The sequence below is a fragment of the Littorina saxatilis genome, linkage group LG15, assembly GCF_037325665.1.
Source record: "Littorina saxatilis isolate snail1 linkage group LG15, US_GU_Lsax_2.0, whole genome shotgun sequence".
NCBI classification, from domain to species: Eukaryota; Metazoa; Mollusca; class Gastropoda; order Littorinimorpha; family Littorinidae; genus Littorina; species Littorina saxatilis.
In genome coordinates, this window is record NC_090259.1 from 930,178 (window position 1) to 949,061 (window position 18,884).

General features: G+C 40.7%; 1 long non-coding RNA gene across 1 annotated transcript; it reads left to right on the forward strand.

The window, feature by feature from the left end:
- Positions 1-16,958: 16,958 nt before the first annotated feature.
- Positions 16,959-18,191, forward strand: LOC138948173 (uncharacterized). The gene is made up of 2 exons (XR_011449917.1): positions 16,959-17,422; positions 17,605-18,191. It is a non-coding gene; the product is annotated as an uncharacterized lncRNA (long non-coding RNA).
- The last annotated feature ends 693 nt before the right edge of the window (positions 18,192-18,884 follow it).

Below are 18,884 nucleotides of genomic sequence, written 5' to 3' on the forward strand. Positions count from 1 at the left end.
GCTGTGCTTTTTCTGACGTCATCATCGGGCAAGGTTGTTCCTGGTGGTGTGACGTCATCAGTCGGCAAGGTTGTTTCTAGTGATGTGACGTCATCAGCCGACAATATTGTTCTTGGTGATGCGACGTCATCAGTCGACAAGATTGTTCTTGGTGATGCGACGTCATCAGTCGACAAGATTGTTCTTGGTGATGCGACGTCATCAGCCGACAAGATTGTTCTTGGTGATGCGACGTCATCAGTCGACAAGATTGTTCTTGGTGATGCGACGTCATCAGTCGACAATATTGTTCTTGGTGATGCGACGTCATCAGTCGACAAGATTTTTCTTGGTGATGTGACGTCATCAGTTGACAAGATTGTTCTTGGTGATGCGACGTCATCAGCTCCTGAGCGTGCTGTGGTGTCTCTTTCCTTACAGGGGGTTGCCATAGTAACACTAGACCTCTAGTAGCCTCAGCTGAAAATATTATTTGATGGTTTAAGTTAGGGTAGTGCCATACTGAACATATACAACGATCAGCAGTCTTACTCGAAGTATGTCTTTTGTATAGACATTGTTTATGGAGAGTTTCAAAGCAATCCACCATATCGTTGCTGACATACAGCGGTTTTTGTCATGGCTCCCCTTTAACCTCCCGTTGTTGACCCCTCGTGCGATCACCACCTGCATCAGCAGGAATAGCACTGCACACACATTACACAAGCCAGCAAAAAGAAAAACGCGCAGCCCCTTTTGTCCACTATTCTAGTCATCCAGCAGTGGGCCACAGAAATAGCCACAGAACGCAATACTCCACCGATCACACACTCTTCATTCACATTGTAAGCGCTAATTGTTCTTTTAATTGTGACAGTTCCAACATCTTGTCCGAGTTCCCGGTGTGCCTGAGTAAGTGCTTGACGTCACTGTATGAATAAGAGAGAGAGGGAGAGAGAGAGTAATATTAAAGCCGAATGCAGGAGTAGACGTGCCATTTACTCAACGACCTTGACCATTTTTAGCAAAGAGAGAGAGAGACAGAGACAGACAGACAGACAGAGAGAGAGACAGATAGAGAGACAGACAGAGAGAGAGAGACAGAGACAGACAGACAGACAGAAAGAAAGAGAGGCAGAGAGAGAGAGAGAGATAGAGAGAGAGTAAGATAGATAGACAGACAGACAGAGACAGACAGACAGACAAAGAGAGTGAGAGACAGACAGACAGAGAGAGAGAGCGACCGAGCGAGAGAGAGAGAAAGAAAGAGAGACAGACAGAGAGAGAAAGAGAGAGAGAAAGAGAGAAAGAGAGAGAGAGAGAAAGAAAGAGAGAGAGAGAAATAAAGAGAGAGAGAGAAATAAAGAGAGAGAGAGAGAGGGGGGGCAGAGAGGGACGGAGAGGCAGAGAGAGAGAGAGAGTAGTGGCAAGTACAAAAGGGAGTGAAAGTCTTACTTCTCTTGTACTGTAACGACCAGGAATGTTTATCAGGATGGGTTGGGGGAGGTGTCCATTGTGGGTGATTCCGAATAACGACCCCTCAATTGTACGACTGATCAGATTATTTTGAAGACCGCAGCTGCGAGGTTTTACGGTATCGTCATAATTTACAATTACGAGGTATGATCCAAACAATATGATCACACCGCAATTATACAAGTCTCAGGCCACTGATCATAAACAGTAATATATCATTTGAAAGGCCAACCATTTAACTGGTATACCTCTAAGAGATGACGTCATTAAGTTGCTTCGTCATAAATGACGATGTTTTAAAATACGTAACTTTTGGGTTGTGTTTTAAAACGGGGTCTTTTATCTAGCCCCATGAAAGTCTTCTCTTCTTTGAAAGAGTGTAGCTGGATGATGGTACAACGAAAATGTCTACAAAACTGAAGAACGTTACAAAGCTGTTCCATGTTCTACAATCTTACAAAAGAAAAGGGTAATCGAAACTTGGGAAAAGGGGAATAACTCTGACAAGCCAACACAGCTTCTGAATAGCGATTCAAACGAGAATAATAGAGCTATTGTGTCTAAGTTTAAGGACTAAGATTAAAAAGTGTACGTGCGAGTATTAAGAGCAAACCTTAAACTTTGGTATAAAACGGTCCAGAGAATTCTACTCAATGATCTTCCGCTTGGCCGCAAAATGGGTGCCTCATTATCTGACAGGGTAACGGAAGGAGCATCAGGGTCCTCTTGCCATCTGTTCAACCGTTGTGAACCCAGTAGACCCAAATTTGTTATTTCTGTAGTCACTGATTATGAAACTTTGGTTTCCTTCTACTTTAGTGCCAATGAACACAGTAACAAAGCTTGTCTATAAATACCAACAAGACGAGATGTATCACATTTCTAAGCGAAGTTTTCGAAGGTCCCGTTGCTGTCGATATTCTGTCTACCAACAGCACTGTCATTGTCACGTACTATGCATAAACCTTTTTCTCAAACCTACTTACGAGTTTAGCAGTCAGCGACCAAACTGCGAAACCCAGACTGTCTAGCTTCTCCTTCACGAAAATGTCAGTTTCCACAAAAGAAGGGCCGTAACTCCATTCCTAAAAGACCAAATGATCCCTATTTTGCCTCACACATTCCTTAGACCTGATTACAATCTTGTGATTTCTGGTTATACCCTCTTTGAAAATCAAACTTTTTGCTAACAAGTTTCACCGCACCCGGGCCGTCAAATCAGAGCTCAAAAGCAACCCCAAATAAGGCCACCTTAAGGCCACTTCTGATTGGTTTAAACATTTGCGACTTTGCATCGATGTAGGAGGAGAATCGTTATAATGACTGCTGTACTTGGGGCCAGATACGCCAGACAATCTCTGCGCAAATCACATGTGATCATTTTGTTTTGATCATACCTGAAATCCGTAACGCTCAGTTACAGTTATGTTTGTCTCACTTTTCATACAGCATTGTGGAGCCAAAATTTAAAATGACTAACATCATTGACCAAAAGCTGTAATTCCGCATTGCTTAGTGCGGTCGTCCTCCCTCCCCCTTTATCATTCTACCCGTCGAGTCGTCGGTGCCCCCAGCGGGTTAGGGGGAGTCCCATATTGGTTGGGACGAGAAAGAATTTACCCGATGCTCCCCAGCATGTCGTAAGAGGCGACTAACGGATTCTGTTTCTCCTTTTACCCTTTGTTAAGTGTTTCTTGTATAGAATATAGTCAATGTTTGTAAAGATTTTAGTCAAGCAGTATGTAAGAAATGTTAAGTCCTTTGTACTGGAAACTTGCATTCTCCCAGTAAGGTAATATATTGTACTACGTTGTAAGCCCCTGGAGCAAATTTTTGATTAGTGCTTTTGTGAACAAGAAACAATTGACAAGTGGCTCTATCCCATCTCCCCCCTTCCCCCGTCGCGATATAACCTTCGTGGTTGAAAACGACGTAAAACGCCAAATAAAGAAAAAAGAAAAAGAGTCGTCGGTAACAATAATAAACACATGACGCACCGCACCGAGCACACAGTCGTCATGTCATATGTGTGTGTGTGTGAATTAAGTCCTCACACTGCTCTACTCTAGCAATACTAATCACGGGACGCAACACTTCACCGAGCACACCGTTCCTGCGTCCTGTCAGTGTTGTGTCATGTCTTCTGTTTCTTGCCACCAGTCTACTCATCCAGCGGTGGGCGACAAAAATAGAAGGCACATTAACACCAGCACACCTGCGTGGCTTTTGTTTAAAGCTGAAGAATACCGATAACACTATGTGCTTGGCTTTGGAAAGAAAGAGGGGGCGCAATGCAGCTCCGGTCCATCTTTGTCTACCCTGGATAATGTCCCTTGATGTACACGTGTGTCTCCCAACAGTCCTACCTAGGTCTTTCAGTGAGCGCACCACAAAAAGCACAAGAAATCCAGTTGATCCCAGGATGAACACGAGCAGAAACATTGACAATATCAAAGAAACAGGGAGTTCTACACCTGTTGGTAAAGGTAAACAAAATAATAGTGTTGATGTGTCCTGTTAAATTGTCTTTTCGGCGTTTGTACATAAATGGGAGATATAGAGAATACTACATGGCTTGAAAAAAAGGAGAATAAGAAAGAAACGGGAAAAGAGAAAATCAGTAGCTGCACGCCCTCGGTCCGTTTACATCAGACAACATGAAACGGAGCAAACCTCGTGTGCCTGTATAGTTAGTTGTGAATTAAGCTTGATTTATTTCCGGTTAATTTGAAGTGCTGTGTCTCATTATTACATATCTTTTGTGTCGTGTTTATTGCAATTTTTTTCTTTCATTTTTCTCTAAAATAATAAATATTGACTTGATTTAATTGACTTGACTTGTACAAGAACGACACTCACCTTTCAGTAGCACAGCTGTGTTTATACCTCATGATGTCGGGCTACTCTCTGCTGTGTGACATGCCCACGTTTCGTCAAGTCTTGCTACACTGTCCTCGTGACCTCAGGGTAGATTTATTGTTGAAATCCATTCCCAGATTGCTGTTTTGTTACTTTTATTTTCTTCTCCATTCTGTGTACGTTGTCTGTGTTGACACCACACCGGAAAAATGGCGTCTTCTGAAGCAGGGTGTACCAATACGCGATTACGTCATCTGCAATAATAGGGTCAATCACACAAGGACTGGGTGGCCGAGTGGTAACGCACTTGCGCTCGGAAGCGAGAGGTTGCGTGTTCAGGCCTGGGTCAGGCCGCAATTTTCTCCCCCCTTTCCTAACCTCGGTGGTGGGTTCAAGTGCTAGTCTTTCGGATGAGACGAAAAACCGAGGTCCCTTCGTGTACACTACATTGGGGTGTGCACGTTAAAGATCCCACGATTGACAAAAGGGTCTTTCCTGGCAAAATTGTATAGGCGACCACGTTCTATAGAGTACATGGGACTGTATTACTGCGCCTGACCCACTTTTAAGATACGCTTTCCTGCTTAATAAGGGGAATTCCCTTATCATAACGCTGCCGGAATTTAGCACAGGCGCGCGTCGTTTTGTTCAAGCACGTACTATGATGTAGGGTGTGGGTTTTATTTGTCCTCAAAGTTTGCTCAGGACGGGGTGATGAACGCGTATAGATGTAGCCTGTGTATAAAGTTGAACACTCCTGTTTGGGTTGCGAATGTGTGTGCGTGCACGGGTGGTCATATTTAGATGAGGGGGACATCAAATACAAATGTGGGTTAATAGTTGTAAATACGGACAGATACAGAGAAAGACTAATGCGCATCCTTAGCCCTAGTCGTGATGTTCTGCGCGAACTTAGAATCCGGTTTCATTCTAGAATGGACCGGGTCCAGGTTGGAATTCTAACCCTGCGCAAGTACAGGGGTGCCATTCTAGAATGAAACCCTTGTTGCTGGTCCATTCTAGAATCGGCCGTGCGCAAGGTTGGAATTTGGGTCCAAGTTGGAATAGTCATTTCAGTTAGACTATCACACAGCCAAAGCCACAAATGTGGATTTTCTGTTTGTTTTTGTTTTTTGTGTGTTTGGTTGGGTTTTTTCTCTCGGGTTTTTTACACTTTACTCAAAGACATCGTGAATTGGGATTGGGATGTTCTGAAAGTGATTACGATTTTTAGAGACACTCAGCACTGATCGCTACGAACGGATATTTCCGGACTGACAGTGTTTTGCCGATCTCGCTTGTAACTTTTAATCTTATTCATATACATGAAGTTGGTCTTCTGAATTGTGAAGATATAATGTCAACTTTTTTTAAAACCTGTGACAACAGCTCTATAACTCACTCTGTCCTTCTGTTGGTCTGTCTGTCGGTTAGTCGGACTGACCGTCTGTCTGTCAAAAAAATTGTCAAAAAACCGGACATTTCCGAGAGGGAGACAGCGCTGACATTGCAAGCAGCCGCAACCGGCTCTCATCACAAAAACAACTGCCCTGCAAACATTACCGCCCTGGTAGTCCCCCTTGCTATGGTCTGCCTTTGTTTATTGCGTACTCAGGAGTGTCAACTTTCTTGACATGACATGACATCGCAAGATCGCCAAAGGATTTTTTTCAGGGGTAGACAATACAGCCCCATTTTATCAAAGGGAAGGTGCAGGTGGAGATAATTCAAGGGAAGACAACTCTGTCTTACCTACAAACATTACGGCCCCCTTTATTCAAGGGTTTCATTCTAGAATGGCACCCCTGTACTTGCGCAGGGTTAGAATTCCAACCTGGACCCGGTCCATTCTAGAATGAAACCGGATTCTAAGTTCGCGCAGAACAGTGATAAGGTAAAATAAAGAGTGCAGCCTGGTTCAGTATTTGCAGAGGAGGAAGAAAAGGCGACCCTTTGTCACCTTAGTTATATTTACTGTGCGCTGAGGTTTTATCAAACATGTTGCGTGAAAATGAGAAAGTAAAAGGTATACATGTGCGTGATTGTGAAATGTTAATATTTTGGTTTGCGGACGACACAGCTTTGTGTTTGGATGGAAGTGAAGAATCATTTACAGAAGCTGTGAGAATTTTGAATGTTTTTGCTAGTATGTCCGGATTAAAAATAAACTTAGAAAAAACACAGATCATATGGATTGGGAGTAGGAGGAACAGCCAGATACGGTACTTGCGTGACATGAATTTTTGCTGGGACCCAGGGACATTTAGATATTTGGGGGTAGTTTTCTCTGTGGATACAGGAAATATTGTCCATCTAAATTATACAGGAAAGATTGCAGAGATAAGAAAAGTATTGAACATGTGGAGTAAGCGACAGCTTACCCCTTTTGGTAAAATTACTGTTTTGAAAACACTAGCAATGTCTAAGTTAACGTACTTATTTATGAATATCCCAGATCCATGCGATATATTTTTGAAAGAACTTGATGGTATGTTTTTTCAGTTTTTATGGAATGGTAAGCAAGGTAAAGTTAACAAGAAATGTGCTTGTCAGTCTTACCAAAAGGGTGGGTTAAAAATGTTAAATGTTTGTACTTTCTTGTCAGCTATGAAAATAAGCTGGCTTAGGAGAGTTTTCTATGCCGAATCTCCTTTAACCAGGTTTGCGCTCTGTCTTTATCCTGAGCTGGATAAACAGCAGCAGCTAGGGGGTGAGTTTGCCAACACTTTAATGCAATGAATCCACAATCCCTTTTGGCATGATGTATTGAAACACTTCAAGAAATTAAGCATAAAATGTATACCAACTGATGTAAGTGAGTTTAATGCAGAATGTATCTTTTATAATAGAAATATTGTAATTGGAAAACACACTGCATACTTTAAAGATTGGACAGAAAGGGGTATTTTCCAAGTCTGTCATTTACTGAATGAAAATGGCAATCTATTGAATTTTGTAGATTTTTAGATAAAATTTCCAACGTTGAAGGTTAATTTTTTGAAATTTGCAGGACTGGTCAAATCTATTAAGGCATATCAGAAAAAAGATAAATGTAATACAGGAGGCAAACTATGAATTGTTAAAACAAAAACCATGGAAAATAATATTTGAAGGAAACCATAGTGTCCAATCGTGTTTGACCTCGGCAGACTCAGCCCCAGCTGGTGTGGTAAAATGGAATGGTATTTTTCATAACCTCATCTGGAACAAGATCTTTTACTTATGCCATAAGACAACAGTTGATTGTCAGCTAAAATGGTTCCAGCTGAGGTTAATTTATAGGGCTTTGCCCACAAACCGCTACTTATTTCTGAGAAAAATTGTTGAATCTTCTGATTGTTCGTTTTGTAACAATGAGGAAGAAACAATTAATCATTTGATGTGGCATTGCCAGCATATTAACAGGTTTTGGCAGGAACTACAGGAACTGTTAAATAATAGTTGTTATCATGTTACTAATTTCCGGTTTTCGGAAGCGTTGGTATTGTTTGGAGTTCAGGAAAATATGTTCACTGATAAAGCGTTAGATTTCATTATTTTATTGGCCAAATTTTATATTTACAAATGTAAATGGAACTCTGAAAGACCGAGGCTTCCGATATTCTTGAAATTTTTGAAAAGTAGATATTTATTGGAAAAGTACAAGGGGGGATTAGCAGAAGATAAGTTTGACCGCCTCTGGCAACCATATTCTAACCTGGTTTCATGAAAATTGTCCAGTACTAGGCTCTACCCCTCCTCCTTAATTCGTTAACAGTATCTTGATATATATTCTGTTGTAAACTTGAATCTTGTAGTAATCAATATTATTTAAAGGTCTAGTAGTTGTTGTAGTCAAACGGTCCTATACAGTGCCTCTTTAACTTTCTCCCTCTCTCGTATGTATGTATGTATGTATGTATGTGGCGATGTGAATTGTGATGTAATGTATAATGTGTTGCAAACAAAAAAAACACAGGAAAAAAAATATTAAAGAAAAAAAAATAAGGCCTTAAATATTTACAGCCATAAGGAAATACGGGCATAATGAAATAAGGCCTTATTTCTGTTAAGGCCTTACTGAAATAAGGCCTTATTTCTGTTATGACCTTAAAGAAATAAGCCCTTAAACAAATAAGCCCTTAAAAAAATATGCCCTTATTTTTCTGCGCATCGCTACTGCGCATCCGGACATCCGAAAGCGATCAAGATGTTCATTGATATAAATCAAACAGTCATTTCATGTAAACAATGCTTACCTTGAGCGCACCCACACCTAATCGGAAACCCCAATTCTCTCGCAATTTCCAATTTCAGCACAAATTCTTCTCAACAGTTCATCACGATCACTGAACCCATTCGCCATGTTTGTTATGAGATCTCTGCGCATGTGCGGCGAAGCCGACTTCTATTCAGCTTCATGATTGGTAAAAAAAAAATAAGGCCTTATTTTTTTAAGCCCTTATTTTTGTATGCCCTTATTTTTTTCTGCCCTTATTTTTTCTGCCCTGACTTTTTATGCCCTTATTTTTATTAAGGCCTTGCAGAAATAAGGCCTTATTTCTCGGAAGGCCTTATTTTCAAATAAGGGCTTATTTTTTATGCCCATATTGTTTAAGGGCTTAAAGATTTAAGGCCTTAATCATGAAAAATAAGGCCTTTTTTAGAAATAAGGGCTTATTTTTTAAACATATGGGCATATTTTCAAAAATATGGGCATATTTTCAAAAAGAAGGCCTTATTTTTGTAAGGGCTTATTTTTTTTTTGATTGTTGACCCTTTGTGCCAAGGATAACCGTGGCAATGGTTTCCGATGGTCTGAGAGTTTATACTCTCTAACACATGATAGATACCCTTCCAGTAGCTTCCCCTGTAGTTTCACTACAGAAATGCCTAACACTGAGATAGGTATTTTTCTTATGTGCGTGACGGTATGTGGAACTAACTCTATTGTCAAGATGTAGAGTGATATGTATGTTGAACTAACACTATTGTCAAGCTGTAGAGTGATATGTATGTTGAACTAACACTATTGTCAAGATGTAGAGTGATATGTATGTTGAACTAACACTATTGTCAAGATGTAGAGTGATATGTATGTTGAATTAACACTATTGTCAAAATGTAGAGTGATATGTATGTTGAACTAACACTATTGTCAAGCTGTAGAGTGATATGTATGTTGAACTAACACTATTGTCAAGCTGTAGAGTGATATGTATGTTGAACTAACACTAATGTCAAGCTGTAGATTGATATGTATGTTGAACTAACACTATTGTCAAGATGTAGAGTGATATGTATGTTGAACTAACACTATTGTCAAGGCAACCAGCAGGCGAGTTTTATCTCTTGACAACGACGTGTTCATTAAAAACACTAACTTTTTTAACACAAACTTGCTGGTTCCTGTTTTCCTCTCGTCAAGACTGACCGCTTAACAACATTCATGCGCGAAGATAGTTATTTTCCCCGTATAAAATACTTTAGTTGATCAAAAACAAAGGAACAAAACAGAAAACCTACATTATCATTTTTATTTTTCTATTGTCGAAAAAGCTTAGTAAGAGAATGATTTTGTTACTCGCCTGGAACCCTACACGATGACATGACCTTTGACCCGCTAGTTCATGTACTGATGACAAATGTCGGCATTTGTTCAGCATCCAAAATTTGGCGATAATGAACTGCAATTAAACGATGTGGTTAGTATTTAATCTGACAGCGACTGCGAGACGTAGCAACGGGTCAAAGGTCACTGTGAAGGGATCTAGGCGAATAACTCTCTAACAACAATGATCGTGGATTGATGTCAGCAGCAAAATCATGATCTAACCAAGCAATAGGGACGAGACAAAGAAAACAAGTTCATTATCTTTATTGGCAATATCCCCAAAGGTTGGACTCGCAGCGATAATGTTTGTAAAGTAAATTATTCTTCCTATCTGCCTGATATTAAAATATGGTGCTTTGTGAACATTGTGTGTGCGTGTGTGTGTGTGTGTGAGCGTGTGTGTGAGTGTGTGCGTGTATGTGTGTGTGTGTACTCGTGTGTGTGTGTGTGTGTGTGTGTGCGTGTGTATGAGTGTGTGTGTGTGTGTGTGTATGTGCGTATGTGTGTGCGTGCTCGTGTGTGTGTGTATGTGTGTGTGTATGTGTGTACGTGTGTGTGTGTGGGGGGGTGTGAGTGTGTGGGTGCGAGTGAGTTTGTGTACGCTGTTCGATAAGCACTCTTTTTGGTTGTTGCGTTTGAATGTATTATGTATTAAATGTAATCAAACCGAGCAACACACACACACACACACACACACACACACACACACACACACACACACACACACTGTTCACAAAGCACCAGCTTTTAATATCATGCGGAAGATAAAAGAAAAGGAGGAAACAGATGATATCTAAACTACTGTCTGCAAAAGTGATGTGAATGTGAAAAAATAACACATCTAGCTAGCTGCACACAACTACACAGAGCATAATAAAAAATAGTTCATCTACATTTTTACAAACACAAGTTTCACCACTGTCACAAGATATATCAATCTTTGTTTCTCCTTCTACACAAACACTCTCACACACACACACACACACACACACACACACACACCACGACCCTCGTCTCGATTCCCCCTCTACGTTAAAACATTTAGTCAAAACCTGACTAAATGTAAAAAGTAAGATCTTTTCACACAAAGGGAAGTAACCACAAGCATTCTCACCACTTGTTCAATGTTCATTCTCTCCCTTACTTCAACACACTGGAGGATGCATTTCGAGTGTTGGTCTTTTGACCTGGACCGTGGTCAGAACGACCAGAGATTACAACGTAATACAGCATGACTTCCCTTTTTTGTCTCTGTTAATCTAGGGAGAAAATATCCAGCGATATTTCTCCGTAGGCCTAAAGTTCGGCCATGACCTAGGCAAAATAACTTGCGCAGCCGCAAAAACAAGAAAATGGAAATCTTTAAATGAAATGATTGGGAGCCACGCAAATTTGACCTCTTGATTCCGACCATGAACCCGCTGTTGATAATCTGGAAGGTCGTACCAGAAATGCAGATTTATCTCTGGCCGATTCATAGATTCAACCTACAAACTGCGACCTCATCTGTGATCAGATGGACAAGCAATGCGTAAAATCTGTTATTCTAAAAAGCCTTATGGCTCGTTTCGACAAGCATTAAACGGATGAAATTAACCACATGCAGTTTATTCTTCAGAAAAATGCACACAAAAAATGGGTTGGGTTCGGTGATTTGTACATAATTTACGTCTTCCTCACGATAGATTAGCTGGTTTGTCTTATGAAGCCGTCATCACCACGACCACAATGATTGCAGAAGCAAACTCTGTACCTACACGATCGAGACACAAGACTGATCATTTCACAGCTGCAATGTGAATAGAGAACAAAGACGTTTTGGGTAAGCTTACTCACGTCAAGTCTTCACTGACAAGTTATGAACAGACGGAAAATTCCGAACAAAAGTAAATGACGTCAAAGACTCTTTCGCTTTGCGTGTAACTTTGTCATGGTCGGAATCAAGAGGTCAAATTTGCGTGGCTGGAGCCAATTGATGGGACTCGCGCTATAGAAAAGTTATTTATTATTATTATTATTATTATTATGACGTCTTTTTGTGACGACAGTACACGCGACAATTTGTTCGCTTCCGGTGTCATTTTAGACTGAAAAGCAACTCAAAAGAAGGAGCTCTTGAAACAGCTGAAACACTCTTTTGGATTGCCGTTTCAATGTTAACCAAAAAGTTAAAGAACAAAAACAAGGTTCAGTTGCGAACTGACAGCGGATTGAGCATTTATTCCTGTTGATGAAGGTACGAATGAAGCTTTATTCTCTCCGTCAACCAACAAGACTAGATTTGTAGCAGACGAAAAACAAAGTGTGCGTTTTTCAAGGGATATCTATGGTTTTTCCTGTCTTGTGAAGGCGATTATGTCGTTATAAGTTATCTGTACGTTGTGAAGACATTTCAAAACAAAATTTAGCTTTGATGCGTCACGGGATATAAGCTTATACGTTTTCATCCATGGAATTGTTTGTTTCGTCTCGGCAGGGTGAATGAATTCATGATGTCTTTTCCGGAACTGGACAAAACTGGCCTTGCCAAGACTGAAACAAAATATAGTTCTACAACTTTTAGGCTTGGGTTGATTGCCCATAGTGAATTTCCAATGATTTGTTTCCACATCCCATGACAAATTCTCTTTACTTTGGTCATGCCATATATATATACGTTACAGTTCCGTCCATGCATGGTATCGCGTGATATTTTGTCTCGACGGGGTGAAAGAATATAATGACGTCACTCTCGGCAGATCCTCGAGTGACGTCATCATATTCATTGACCCCGTCTCGACAAAATATCAGGCGATACCATGGATGGATCCCGCACTGCGGTTATGAAATTAAAGGCCCCTCCTGTTTTTGGAACCGCAGGAGCTTTCTAGTTTGCTGTTAGGTAGATTTTTGGTTCCTCTTTCCTGTCGTGCTCTCTTTTTCTTCATGAATTCTTTTCTTTTTTCTGCCTTCTTGCTCATTCACCTGTATTTTTTCCAAAAATCTCTTCTCTTTCCGCTTGTCTCGCGATTCATGTATAGTTTAATCTGTTAGTGTTCTGATGTAAGTCCAGCAGTAGATAGGTTAAGCCTATTTTAACATACTGGAAACTGGTAATCTTCCAGTAGGTATTAATTTAGTTTTACTAAAGCCTGCTGGGACACAAGTAATGGGTTAGTGCATTTGTAAACAGGAATCGCTTGACAAGTGGCCCCCTTCATCCCCCCCTTCCTCGTCCTGATATGGCTCTGCGTAGTCGGCTGGACGTTAAGCAACAAATAAACAAACAAACAAACAAACCATGGATGGACGGAGCTGTAACTTATACGTATTACATTCCATAGTAATGCATGATCAGGCAAAACTACATAGAAATCCATTTACATGTTAAAAAAAAAAAAAAAAAAAAAAAAAAAGGAATGCACATAGAGAGGTTGAGCAACGTTGCTATATTTGCTAACGCACAAGACATTGAACACACAGCAACGCACAAAGCTTCATGCGACAACAAACTTCACCAATTCAAAAAGCTTGATACAAAACACGTACCTCAATGTGTGCCTACAAAGCTGACAAAACCAGTTAAGTACAAACAACAACAACTGCTATTACTACTGATGCTACTGATGCTACTGATGCTACTACTACTACTACTACTACTACTACTACTACTACTACTATTTCTACTACTTAAGAGATTATGATCGGCAATGGAATCCTCGTCAAAAAACAAAACAAATTACAACAATCATCACTGCAAGCTAGAAAATGGCACTGGCCACAATGTCCAGTCATTCTGTAGATAATACATATGCGCAGAAAGGTAAGACATTCCAGAAAAGAACTGTAACAAGACTCTTTACACAATGAATTTTAAAACGATCCCAATCAAGCTTCTTTTGTGCAATAGCTTTGATACATTTTCACACCATTAAGTTGAACAAATGCACACAAACTACTGGTAAAATAAAATAAATAAAACATGTCTGCCATCACCATTTCATTACTAAATAACAACGACCAACAATGGCATTTATCAAAACCTCGCCACTATGTGCCACTAATGGTGACTTTTCAATGTAGAAATACTTTTCAATGCACAACTGAAACATGTTGGCACCGTCTCCAACAAATCACGTGACACATCAATCACAGTCACAAGAACAGCAGAAAGTGCAGTCACGTGTTCACCAGTAAGATGTCCCCCTCTCAGGACTGGTGTTATTCAGACATCTTACTCACAGTCAGCTAGAACACCAGTAATATGATCCCCCTCGCATGTGTCATTCAGACTAGACATCTTACTCACAGTCAGAAGAACACCAGCAAGATATTCCCCTCTCGAATGTCATTCAGACATCTTACCCACAGTCAGAAGAACACCAGTAAGATATTCCCCTCTCGGATGTCATTCGGACATCTTACCCACAGTCAGAAGAACACCAGTAAGATATTTCCCTCTCGGATGTCATTCGGACATCTTACCCACAGTCAGAAGAACACCAGTAAGATATTCCCCTCTCGGATGTGATTCAGACATCTTACTCACAGTCAGAAGAACACTAGTAAGATATTCCCCTCTCAGATGTCATTCGGACATCTTACCCACAGTCAGAAGAACACCAGACATTGCAGTCACATATTTATCAGTCAGATGTGCACCAGCCAGGTGTTATCCAGTCAAGTGTTTACCTGTTTGGTGTTCACCTCCCAGGTGTCATTCACACACCTCCACCACAGCATAACATACAGTCAGAATATCAACATAAGGTACAGTCAAGTGTTTACCTGTTAGGTGTTCACCTCTCAGGTGTAATTCACACACCTACACCACAATCAGATAACATACAGTCAGAAGATCAACAGTAAATGCAGTCACGTGTTCACCAGTCGGGTGTCGCACTATTGTGTCAGAAAACACGAACACGGATCTGCATTTCACCTCTCCCAAATTTCCCACTTGCTTCAATTCCGTGGTCGACACCGACTGTGTGTATTAAAGGTAAACGCAAAAGTCGTACAGTGTTGTACTGTACAGCGGTAGTAACAGTTAGTAACAGTTATTGAATTAGGAACATAGTTTTATTTTATTCTAAGAATGATATATGCCAATTGTACACGTAATATTTTTGTTAAGACAAAAGAAACATATGTCCGACATGGGGTGGCCATGTAATATATATATAAGGAAAATGTAAGACCTACTATGTACAGCATCACTTGATTGGGTTTACAGAAAACAAGACAACATAATTATACAAGAACTATACTTAATTTCCTCCTCCAACTCTACAGCTGTCTCACTCTCTGTCCGCTCCCACAACTTATGATCACAGGAACACACTTAACTAGGATGGGTGCTAACCTATGGTGGAAATGATGTGATATGACATTTAGGAAAGTCAAACAAACCAGCAAAGCACCACGTATTTTGATGATGGTAAGAGGGAAAGAGCATGTGGGAATAATGGGCAGACACTGAGCTTCTGCTTGACATCATCACGCCTCACAGATGTTGGATGGTTGTGTGTAATGTTGCCTTGTCACTTAAACGTGTACTGCTCATAAAAACAAAAACTGGGTAAGTTGCTTTTACACAATTTTTATTATATCCTCTATTTGTTTGAATACAATCACTATTTGTATGGTTTTTGTTGTTGTTGAAATGTTTCCAATTTTCTGGAAATAAGCATTCTAAGAAATTTGATACGTAAATGGTTTGTTTGACTTTGTTAAAAATGTGTTAGAACGAGTTATGATTAGTACCGTTTATGCACGGATGGCGTATGAATTAACGCTAAGCCGAAACGGGGTTGATTGGTTTTATGAAATTGTTTGCTACGACGTTCTGGTCGAACATATCGTGTGACAATGTTCATGTGGCTTGTCTAGTCCATTGTGTTTGGCTGGAAGAGAGGGATTTAAAAGGAAAGTAGTGCATTTGTAAAGAAGGGGGGAGGCTCGGGTTCGGGGGATGTTAACATTATTGTTGTACGGCACTGACTGCAGGACATTTTTGTTGCAGGCTTTTTATCTTCATTTCTACCTTAGGTTTCATTTCCATCTTTGTCTTCGTCTTCGTCCTCGTCTTCATCTATACCTGGGGCACTCGAATTGTCTTCGTCTTCTTCGTCATGGCCGTTCTCGGGGGAACTCGTCGAACAAAAATGAACAGACCTTGCTACAAGCCTGACTTTCGCCCTGCAGAGATGAAACAGTGCTGAGGGAATACAGTTAAGTTAATATTCTTCTGGGTCCGTTCGCCGTACCCCCTTTCTTATTCCAGGCAAAAATTACATTGGTTTCTACTATTTTACATTGCTGCTTGTGATCTGTTTGTTTCGTGTGATGTTACATTTTATGTCTTCATTTGTATACGTATAAACTTGTTTCGCAAAACTTTGTATTCGAGTCCTTATCGACCTAATTGTCTTTGTTGGTTGTGCCTGTGTCTGTGCCTGTTTGCTTGGCTAGAACTAGTCACTTGCATCACCACTGCACCACTGGCAATCCTGACACTCACTGTACAAGTATGTGTTGGCATTATTAGGCGGGAGAGCACACCCCGGCTCCAACCACAACATTACCCATGTAAAGATCATGTGTGTCTAATGCAGTATGAGTACATCAACTGCAGACAGCAAAAGATTAGTCAAAATCAGTTCGTCGTCTGGTGCAAAGCTAACATCCCTTCATGACAAAACAACAGGACGAGCTGACCTGACAGACCAAGATGTTAACAAATACCCCATAGCCGTTCGTTCAAGGATATGGTGATAGACTAGTCTCGCCTTTTGTGGATATCAGAGTCCAGGAAATCAGGCATTTGCTCAGAATCACCGAAGCAGTCAACAAGGCCACTGTGGAGCTGGCAAGCTGTCCCGGAATCAAAGATTTGCTCCAGGGGCTTGCAACGTAGTACAATATATTACCTTACTGGGAGAATGCAAGTTTCCAGTACAAAGGACTTAACATTTCTTACATACTGCTTGACTAAAATCTTTACAAAAATGGACTATATTCTATACCTCCACCACGAAATGAGTCGCATGTCACCTCGCGCGGTTCTGCGCTAGGCTTAAAGGTCCAGACCATGCTGTTTTAGCGTCAAAAACGCTTCGAATCGTGTTCCTGCGCGACCGAACACTTCCCGATGTTTGCAGTTAGTTAGAAAACCACTTTCTTACCGTCTTCAACAATGTTTGGTTTACTTCGGAATCTTCTAAGGCCGTAATCCGACGAATTTCGTGACCGAAGCGACGGATTTCTTCTCCAAAACGACCCGCCATTGTGCCGCGTGATCTTCGCGAGACTGGCTTATGAATAAATTATCCGTGACGTCACACTGTGTGAAGATGGTTGTTTACCAACATGGCAACAAGCGTAACTGCAGACGAAATTGAACCGTACATGTTCGAACTACCAGTTTCTCTCCTCGAATCAAGCATGAAAGATGAGGAGCGGAGGCCACTTCCAGCAGTAGTGAAAAGACAGTGACGATGAAAATTGCGACTCTGTTTGTCTCAGCGATCAAAGGTAAACACGCCCGCTCTCTGTGCTGAACTTATCGTCTGCTTTCGAGTCTGTGCTATTTTTTCATTCTCGCCTTGTCAACGCACTCGCGAATAAGTGGGATATTGTTTAAGTGTTCATGCATTGCATTCACGAGTAAAAGAACAACAGCTCATCGCAGTTTTAACTGTTCTTGATTATTTCAGAGACTGGTGTCAGAGTGGCCACTGTACCTGTTGTATTGTGTGGGAGGGGCAGATTTGAGAGAGAGAGGAAGCTAGCCTGAGGTACATTGTAGAATGAAAACTTGCAGGGGAGCAAGAATGCATCACCAGCCACGAAGGTGTACATACAACTTTTTTTGAGGTGCCTATATTTGTTTGATTGTTAAATGTATGTATTTGTTGTTGTTTTTAAAGGCTATCAAGAAAACTGTTGTCATTTAAATTTGTAACACTCAGTCACATATAGTTTCACACACACACAAGATTAACTCACTTGCATGCCCACAGAAGAAGTTTGCTCTTCACATTGTTCTGTTGTTGTTGTTTTTATAATGTAATCAATGTAACATCAACACTCAGTAATAACCAATATTACAACACAATCACTTTTTCATCAGAACTCACTCACATACTACATGTATTAAACCCTGGTTTATGGACACTTGCATTTGTACTTTGCATGGGAAAGCAGCCTGAATTTCAGATGAACTTTAATAAAAGAAGATTTATATGTATGTTGCTCTAGATGCATGTTTTAATAAATAATAATGACATTCAGGAAAGTAAAAGGACTGTTGAAGTTTGCTGTTGTAAAATGTCTGATGATTAGGGTTCTGTTGCACATTTAGTGAATTGACTGTACCAATTGCTGTTATTATTTACACCCAATCAGTGCATCCACATGATATTATGTAGCTTAAATTAAAGAACATGTTTTGATGTGTTCAGAACATACCGACAAGTTGCACACTCACTGACTTTCCGAAAGAACAGGAAAGTTCTTCCTGCCTGTCTGGTCACTGCCATCAGAGACCTCTTTCTGTCACATAGCTACACAGGCTTCAAATATATGTAAGATAAATAAAAGGTACATTACAACTCTCAACTGCGGGGTGTGTGTGTGTGTGTGGGGGGGGGGATGTGCATAACCATTGCATACTTAAGGTCGGCTTAAACTGCAAACAGAAATGTGGAGCTTGCGTAACAATTCTTGCTTTGTCAGATTTGGAGATAGGCAGCCTCAGTCTATATAGTTGGTCGCCAGTTGGGGCGTCCTGCTTGGTGACAACTTGAGCTTTGTCAACTGGTCTAGCTGTAGCAGTCAAAGTCTGGGCACTGTTGCATTGTAGTCTTGCCGCTGTGTATGCAGAGCTTTGTTGTAGCTGCCATAGGCCAGTGTTGCCATATATAGGCCAGTGTTAGGATCACCACCCCCTCAAACAGCTCCTTCAGTTAACCTGATGCCTGTTTTAGACAGAAAA